At 44.6% G+C, this 8,441-nt stretch overlaps 1 protein-coding gene across 1 annotated transcript in view; it reads left to right on the top strand.

The window, feature by feature from the left end:
• Nucleotides 1-295: 295 nt before the first annotated feature.
• The window catches only part of Casr (calcium sensing receptor), a 70,543-nt gene continuing 62,397 nt past the window's right edge, over nt 296-8,441 (top strand). Inside the window, exon 1 of the mRNA XM_070030088.1 lies at nt 296-370. The gene's annotated coding sequence lies outside the window, so the exon portion shown is untranslated. The remainder of the gene's footprint in view (nt 371-8,441) is intronic.

Genomic DNA, 8,441 nt, shown 5'->3' with positions numbered 1-8,441 from the left:
GTGGGGGGAAGGGGAGGGAGGAGGTAATCTTTATAGAGACTAATAGATTGGCTACAAAGGTCTAAACAGGCTTTGAGAAGAAACAGGCAAACCCTGTTTTTTCTACCAAAGACATTACTTTCCCACTTATTCAGAAAACATTCGAGCGTCGAGATGCGCGGTGGGCGTTGTGCCAGGGACCGGTAGGGATCGCGAGGCTGGGCGCGCTGGTCTGCAAGCAGAGCGAGCAGAGCGCACTGTGGAACAGAGTCCCTGAGACCAGCGCCAGCCAGTGAAGCGCGCTGGGCCTTTGGCACTCGGGGAGGGGAAGGAAGGAGCTGTCCGTGAGCATCCAGCTCAAGCATCGCTTGACCTCAATCCTGCAGAATGGGTAAGAGTTTGGGCACGAGATTTACATGCATGACACTGTAACTGTCTGGCCTTTATTAGAGGGCAAAAGTATCTCCCACCCTGGGCACAAAGGGACATTGGTGGTGACCTAAACATCCTACATCCTAAGCCTACTTTAATCTCCAAGGCAGAGGAAGAGGGGGGGGGGGAGTCTTCTGGACTCTAGAAAAGTGTCTGAGGGTCTGGACGGGGGGTGGGGCGGGGGTGGATACCCCTGGAACTGCACGGAAAAACCTGAGCACGGCCGCGATCCCTCGTGGAGGGGGTGGGGTGGGGATGGAGGGAGGGACCAAACCCGACGGCCGCTCCGGAGGTGTCCGCTCGGCTCCATCTGCGGGGACAGCCAGGGAACCCGGGCAGCCCAGCCTGCAAGTGGGACCCGGGGGCAGAACTGGGGACGCCAGGGGGCCCAGCGGGCGGGGAGCGGAGCGGGGAGAGGGGCGGAGCTCTGGGGCCCGAGGGTCTGCCCGGGCTGCAGCCGGACTTGGTGGGGGGGGGGAAGGGAGGTGGGGGGAGCGGAGGAGGCGGACGCCGCGAGCTCCAGGGAGCGGGGCGCCTCTCCAGGACCGTGACCCTGGCATTGGGAGCAGAGTCCGTGCGCCTGCCTGTCCTCAGCATCACCGAACCCACCGTCGAGGAGACCCCGGCCGCCCCCTGTGCGCAGGAGCGGCGCCAGGTAGGATGGAGAGACTGTGGGGGGGGGGGGGACGCGCAGGGCGGGCACACCCCGAGGGACCCACGGCCCAGGCCGCCCGCGACCCGGGGAAACCCTAGCCAGGTGGCACGATGAAGGGGCTTGCAGCCCCAGACCACAGACTGTGGGGTTGCCCGCCCACGACGCGGGCTGTGGATGGCATTTTGTGCCTCGTTTTTCTGACACAATCGGAGAGAAGCTCTCCGCGTGTTAAACCTGAGGGCAGGTAGCTATCTATAGATGTGCGTGCGTGTGCATGCATGTGTGTGTGCGTGCACATCAGGCAGGGACACCGTCCACAGCCATGGTGGCTCAGGCCACGAGGTCCTCTCCCAGGAGGCCTGGCCAAGCCACCAGCTGCTTTGAGGACCTTACTTCAGTTGGCACTTAATTAGGATGTCAAGTTCCCCAACCAGGTCCCCAGCTTTCATACTGGTTGGAGGAGGGGTAGGGGGGGTGGGAGGGGAAGAGAGCTTCAAATTGACCAGAGACTTAACATTTTAGCATTGTAGTTTTCAACGGATAATAGGTGTCCCAGCTTTAAAATGATCAAATAACACAAGTGCTTACGGCTTGGAGACAATGCCTGTGGGTAGCATGTATGTGTATTTTTTTCCTAATCCATATGCTCTCCTATCCTAATTGTTCTCCTGCTTATCCACTTCCTACCTGATGAAAGTACCAGAAGAAAATGATGATGTCACTTGTACTACTCACATCTCTTCATTTCCAATGTGCTTCCTCAGAACACCTGCTGTCTTCTAAAGTCTTTCACCCAGAGAGATCTGGGGATGAGGGTGGGGGTGGGAGTAGAAATCCACTCAGGAGAAGTTGGCTCATTTGCTTGCCAATGTGAAGACAAGCAGGCTGGGAAAGAATCTGACAAATTCTGTAGCCACCTTCCCCTTAACCTGGACTTCCCAAGTGTAGTTTCATCCACGAAACTGGCACACAGGGAAGTTAATGAAGGACTTTCCTTAAGTGCTGTATGTCTCCAGAATTTAACACTGCTCTGGTTCTATTCCTTGTGTTGGCACTCTGCCACAATTCATCTTTACATTGCCCTTCCTTCTCTACTGCAGGCCCCTCAGAATGGCATAGCCAGGATTTTTCCACTGGAGTACCAGAGGAGAGGGTATTTTAAACTAGTCTCTAGGTACCCTTTAAAAGGGCTCCAGGGATCCAGGAACATGACTTGGTGTTAGACATAGGAAGGGAATACCTAGAGGAGGGAATAGCACAAGTGAGAAGCCTGGGTTTAAAAAAAATTTAAATAGAGCTATATTGTTATTATTAAGGTGTTAGCATTTCATAAGTCACGTAATGAGTACATTTCTTTTTTGAACAATGTCACTCCTTCCTTCACTTTCCCCCTTCAGCCCCTTCCCACAAGTTACATAGTTCATTTTCCACACAGTGTATACTGAGTAGCATAAGTTCACGTGTTTACCCCTTTCCCGCCCTTTCTGTGCTCCCTTCTTTGCCCCTCCCTAAAAAGAAAAAAAGCCCCCACACAAAAACAAACACCACCAACACCACCACCAACAATCAACAACAAAAACCCATGTTTCCATTTCCTGTAATTCACTTTGATAAATAGTATTTGAAATGTTCAGAGGAGTTGTACCTTTGGTTCCTTCTCTAAGGATATCCTTCTTTTAATCTGACTGTGTGTGAATGTATAGAGTCCTGTATAGGTAAGCCTGTTTTGTTTTGTTTTTTTTAATAGACTATGTTGTCTTGAGTTGGTCATGGTTTTCCATTGCTTTACTTTTGTGTTTTAAATGAAATGCTTACATTAACTTGATTATTTTTGGTTTATGGTATTATGTACAATAAAATGTAGGCATTGAAATTCAAATGTGAGTCATCCCTATTCTCATTGATAAGGTGAATGGGTGAATCCTAAGGACTGACTTATTCAGTGACAGTTTAATCGTATCAGTGAGTAGTTTCCCAGGTGGAAACAAGTGGCAGGTGCACTGTATATTTTTCTTCTACCCTTATCTACTGTTTGAATTGGAAGGATGGGAAAAAGTAGGCTTTGTTTTTGTTTGCTGTGTTGGGAATCAAGGCACAACTTCACATGTACACATGCAAGATTCACATTCTAACTCTGACCTATATCTGTAGCCTTTTTTAAAGAAGAAGTAAAACAAAACAAACAAAAGACTTAGATATTCTAAATCTGCATGAGAATCTTTAAAACTTTGCATAACTCCTTTTAATAAAGATACGGATACTTATGAAAATAATTATAAATCTCTCAGAATGGAATGCTCTAACCAAATAGTGTGCCTCATGACAAAGTCATAGATTGTACATTCGCCCAGGATTGCTTTTCAGAAAAGACTGAATGATAGGGAAAGAGATTTTGGCTCAGGACTAGCACGGTTTTGTGCTTTGCAGCAAACAAAACCTAACTGTCGATTATTTAATATAATCTTTGAAATTACCTTAATGTTAGAGCTCCTCTAGCAGATGGGAGAAGGGAGGGCACCAGTGCTTAATTCCATCTTACACACTGGAGATGGCAGTGCTAGACTGTTGACATTAATTCCTACTGTCTACTTGGAAGTCACAGGTAAATGATATTTTAAGACCTCAAATTGCTAATTGCTTGTTACTATCCAAATTATAGAAGCACACAAGGCACTTATGTGTTCTCAAGCAATGTAAAAAGAACACACATTTTCATCCCTTCAACAATATTTGCAGTAACCCTTCTCTGTATCTGGAGCTATGCTAGATAATATGAGTGCAATGGGTTAGGAAGACACAGACTCCACATTTAAGGAGCTCATAATAGACTAAAAAGTGTGTGTGTGTGTGTGTGTGTGTGTGTGTGCGCGCGCGCGTGCGCGCGCGCGCGTGTTCAATACTGATCCTTGCATGGATAGTAAGTATTATGTTGGCTTTAATGTAAAATCATTAGGGTGTTAAGGCAAGAGGATAGCGATTCCATCCAGCTAAGGAGGAGGTCAGGAAAGGCTTATGAAGGAGGTAACGCAAGGGTTACATCTTGGTGGATGAGATATTCTACCAGATAGCTAAAGAGGAGGAGGTATTAGAGGAGAAACACTTGAGTGCAAGCAAACAAACATTGCTGTACTCCCAGAGGTATAAAATGTATGAAGTTCTAGGACTTTCTACTAGTTCGAAAAGCTGAATTACGAGGAACAAAGAGAGGCTCACTGAAAGATGAGACATGAAAAGTTGGGCATGTTTACAAGATGGTGGAAGGATGCACTTCCGGGTCATGCACACCCAGGTTTACATAATGGTTCTGCCACTTTCTAGTTAAATAAGTCAGGTCAGTTGAGTAAGGTAGCCTCAGGAAGTAATGTTGGGACTGCAGACCCATCCTCCTAGAATTGCTGCAAAGATGGAGATGAGATATGAGGGTTAGATACAGACTATCTACTATTCCTCACACAATAGGAGCTGCTGAAAGGTTTTCTATTGATGTCTGACTTAGTGAATATTTTTGTTTAGAGTGTAATCATTCTGGCAGCATGTGGATCCTGATTTGAAGGGGAACATTTGGAACAGAGTGACCACTTAAAAGTGTTAAGTCACCAGATAGATATGGTGATGATGGCCTGACTCATGGCGGCTGTGGTAGTAGCCATGAAGAAAAAGAGTTAAATGCTTCTCTGACATATATCCAGCTACAGATCTCAGTTACTCATTAGATATGGTGGAGAGGGAGAGGAAGTGGCAGGGGAGGACTGGGGTTCTGCTCTGTCAACTTTTCACTCTGTCAGTCAAGTGCTCTCAGGATAAATAAAAGAGAGGAAAGGTATCCATTAGGACTGGAAATCAGGAGACTCAAACGTGTGTATGTACCAAGAAGCTTGGGTCTTTGATCTCAGCTTCTCAGAAAGCTGAGATTGAGACCTGAGAGATAATGGTTCAAGGCCAGCTGTGCAAAAAAAAAAAAAGTCTATGAGATTCCATTTCCAATTAAACAGCAAAATACTGGCTTGGGGGGGATGGCTTAACTGGTAGAACATCAGTGATGAGCAAGGAAGCCAATGAGCGCATGAGAACCTGTGTTCAAATCCCATACACATACAACAAAGAAGCTACCCTTCTGATTCAGAAGACCCTTTGACAATAATCTCTGTCTCTGTCTTTGTCTCCATCTCTGTCTCTGTCTCTGTGACTCTCTCTTGGTGAGCTTTTAGCTCAGGATGAATCAACATTACATTGCTCTTGTATATCTTTGCCATGAGGTAGCTCATAGACCTCTCATTCATACCTGTTACTACTCACCTGATATCAATCTCATTAACTTTTTTCTTATTTTTCTTTTTCATATATCCTCCCATAATCCAACAAGCATGACTGACATGTTCAAATGAACTTGTTGAAGTCAGTGGGAATTAGAGGAGTCAGGTGCAGAGTGCAGTACCATCTTGGAAACCACTCATCCATTCATAAGGCAACAACCAATCCAGATGTGGGATGTATGACAGTGTTTGTTGAAAAGCTGGTGGAAGCTTTCTGCCTGTTTTCATCAAATGTGGGTCCTGCAAAGTGCTGACCAAATGCATGTAGTTGTGGCAACCACTGCGTTGTTATTACTTGAAGCCACAGAAATGAGCAGACACTGTAGTCAGACAGGGACTAGTGCACAGTGGCCAAATGCAAAATCAGGTAATCTAAGGTCAGTTCTACCATTTACAACCTAATTTCCTTAAAAGTGGACTTCACAACCAGGTCTCATGGCTCATGTCTCTAATCCTAGCTATTTGAGATCGAGGGTTGTGATTTGAAGCCAGACCAGGCAGAAAAATCAATGAGACTCTTATCTCCAAGTATGCCAGCAGAAAAGCCAAAAGTAGATCTGTGGGCATTCTTTAGTGAAAAAGCTAGGGAACAGCCTCCAGATCCTGAATTCAAGCCTCGGTACACATACACACACACACACACACACACACACACACACACACACACACAGTGGACTTTATGTCTCTGAAACCTTGGATCTGTAAAAATAGAGTAGTATATCTCCAATGAGACATATGGGAAAGTGTTTTATACAAGGTCTGTTCTATGGTTGTGTTTAACTAGCCTGTACCCTTTGACTGAGCTAAATCTTCCCTTGCATTGACAAAGCAGGAAGAGGGAAGATCTCTTAGGTTAAGTAACCTGAATTAATTTGCTTTTATTTGTATCTCATCTATAATTGATTTTCCCCCTGGGAACCAGGTGGAAACCTGTCTTCCTTCCCTCTCAGTGACTGCTTATCAGAGATGATGGGAGCAAAGGTGATCTGATGCTTGCAGAGAAGAAACTATTTTTAGCTACTCTTCTGTCAACAGGTCTTTCACATACACAAGCAGAATCACTACCAAAGAGGAAAATAAAGGCATTTGACTCCTTTCTCCCATATTTCCTACCAAGCATATCTCCTGTTTATTTTTTTTATTTCTCATGTGGAAAGAAAGAGTCAGGCCCTTAAAAATTGTAATTCCTTTCCTGCACTGCACATGAGTTGCTCAGTCCTTAGAACAAAATGCATTTTCTTCATCGTCAAAAAGTTGATGGTATAAAGAAATGTCTGAGCCTTCCTCAGTATACTGTAACTCGACGTAAGCCTTCAGAGTAGTTCAACCCTCAAGTTTCAGCTACATATCAAATATAGACTTGACGCTGTGTGTGTGGAGGAAGAGGAAGAGGTTGGGACAGCAAGGACAGGGAAGTTGAGCTCCTTGAACTGATGTTCTGAACCATAGCGTCAAAGCACTTCCACATGAGGACCTGAGTCTGCCATGCTCATGCCCAAATCCCCTGAAGCAGGGAGACCGTTTTATGTAGTGTTGAGAGATGGAGGGAGAAAAAAAAGTGGGGGACAGGGTTTGAGGAGACTAAGCAACATTTTGGGGCACTCTTCAAAAGGAAAATATTTCAAAAGAGGTAACGACTCTTGCAATTACCGGTCAACTTTCAATTGTCTCTTTGGAAAAACAATACAGTGGTTAAAAAGCCAGGGCTCTGGGATTTGATTGCCTGCACTTGGATCCCAGCTCAACTGCTCAGAATCTGTGTGACTTTGAGCAAGTCGTTCAACCCCTGTCTTCATTTTCCTTATCTATAAGCAGGGTTACTGTTACTTATATCATTGTTAAAGAGACTTAAATGAACTAATGCATGTTGTTCAACACAGACTGCATGTCAATGCTGAAAGCCCTGAATTCTCTGTGGTGTCTGGTACCACAGAGAAGCTAAACAAATCAATCAAAATGAACAAATCAGTGAATTAATGACTTTATTAATGAATAAATCTTAATGTACAGACTGTTGGAACCATCTGTAGTTGACAGAACATTCTCCTATCATTAGCTCTTTGGTGTTCAGAACATCACAAGAGATAAATAAGGGAGAAAGGGAGATAGTTAGAAAGGTAGTGTCATCTTCATTTTACATATGAGGTACCTAGGAGTTAGAACAGCTTGCCAGAGACAACTGTGGCTGTAATGACAGGCCTGGATGATGTGGTTGACTTCATTCAACCTTCTGTTCTCACACCAGGCTGCCTCTCCATCTTACATATATCTTCAGAGGTTTCATGGAAGTCAAAAATATCCATATTCTTTTTTATTTTTACTTTTCTGTGCTAGTCCTAGAGCTTGAACTCAGGGCCTGGGTGCTTTCCCTGAACTTTTTTGCTCAAGATTAACACTCTACCACATGAATCACAGCTCCTCTTGCCTAGGCTGACCTTGAACCTCTATCCTCAGATCTCAGCCTAGAATTACAGGTATGTACCACTGGTGTCCAGCCTAAAGATATTCATCTTTAAGAATGAAACTTATTTAACTCTCTAAAGAAACGAACTTCTGGCCAAGCATGCTGGCTCTGTCATTCGGCTATTTTATAGGTCAGAATTGGGAAAGGTACAAGGCCAACCAGGGCAAAAAAATGTCAACAAGACTCTATCTCAACCATTGAACTGTGCATGTTGGCATGTATCTATCATTACGGCTATGCAGGAAGCACAAGTATCATAGTCCAGCCTAGCCCCTCATAGAACTCTATTTGAGAAATAACTAACGCAAAAAAGGCTGAGCATATAGCTTAAGTGATGCAGTGTCGGCCTAGTAAAGTCAAGGTTTTAAATTCAAACTCCAGGGTTGCCTGTCCCCCCCACCCCTCCAAAGAAAAAAGAAACTTCTTACTGGAAATATACGCAGTCAAGTCATAACGTGAAAACTTCAAGTTTGGAAAGTTTCTATCTTTTGGAGAGGTTAGAGGTACATATTTTAGGAGAATGAGGAAGTATGAAAATAGCAGAGAATTATAAAGGAAAACGATGACAACTTCTGTAAACATCAAAATATAGTCATCA

This window comes from Dipodomys merriami, unplaced genomic scaffold (genome assembly GCF_024711535.1).
Source record: "Dipodomys merriami isolate MVZ:Mamm:240054 unplaced genomic scaffold, mDipMer1.0.p SCAF_2, whole genome shotgun sequence".
Taxonomy (NCBI): Eukaryota; Metazoa; Chordata; class Mammalia; order Rodentia; family Heteromyidae; genus Dipodomys; species Dipodomys merriami.
This window is presented reverse-complemented; position numbering and strand designations above follow the sequence as displayed.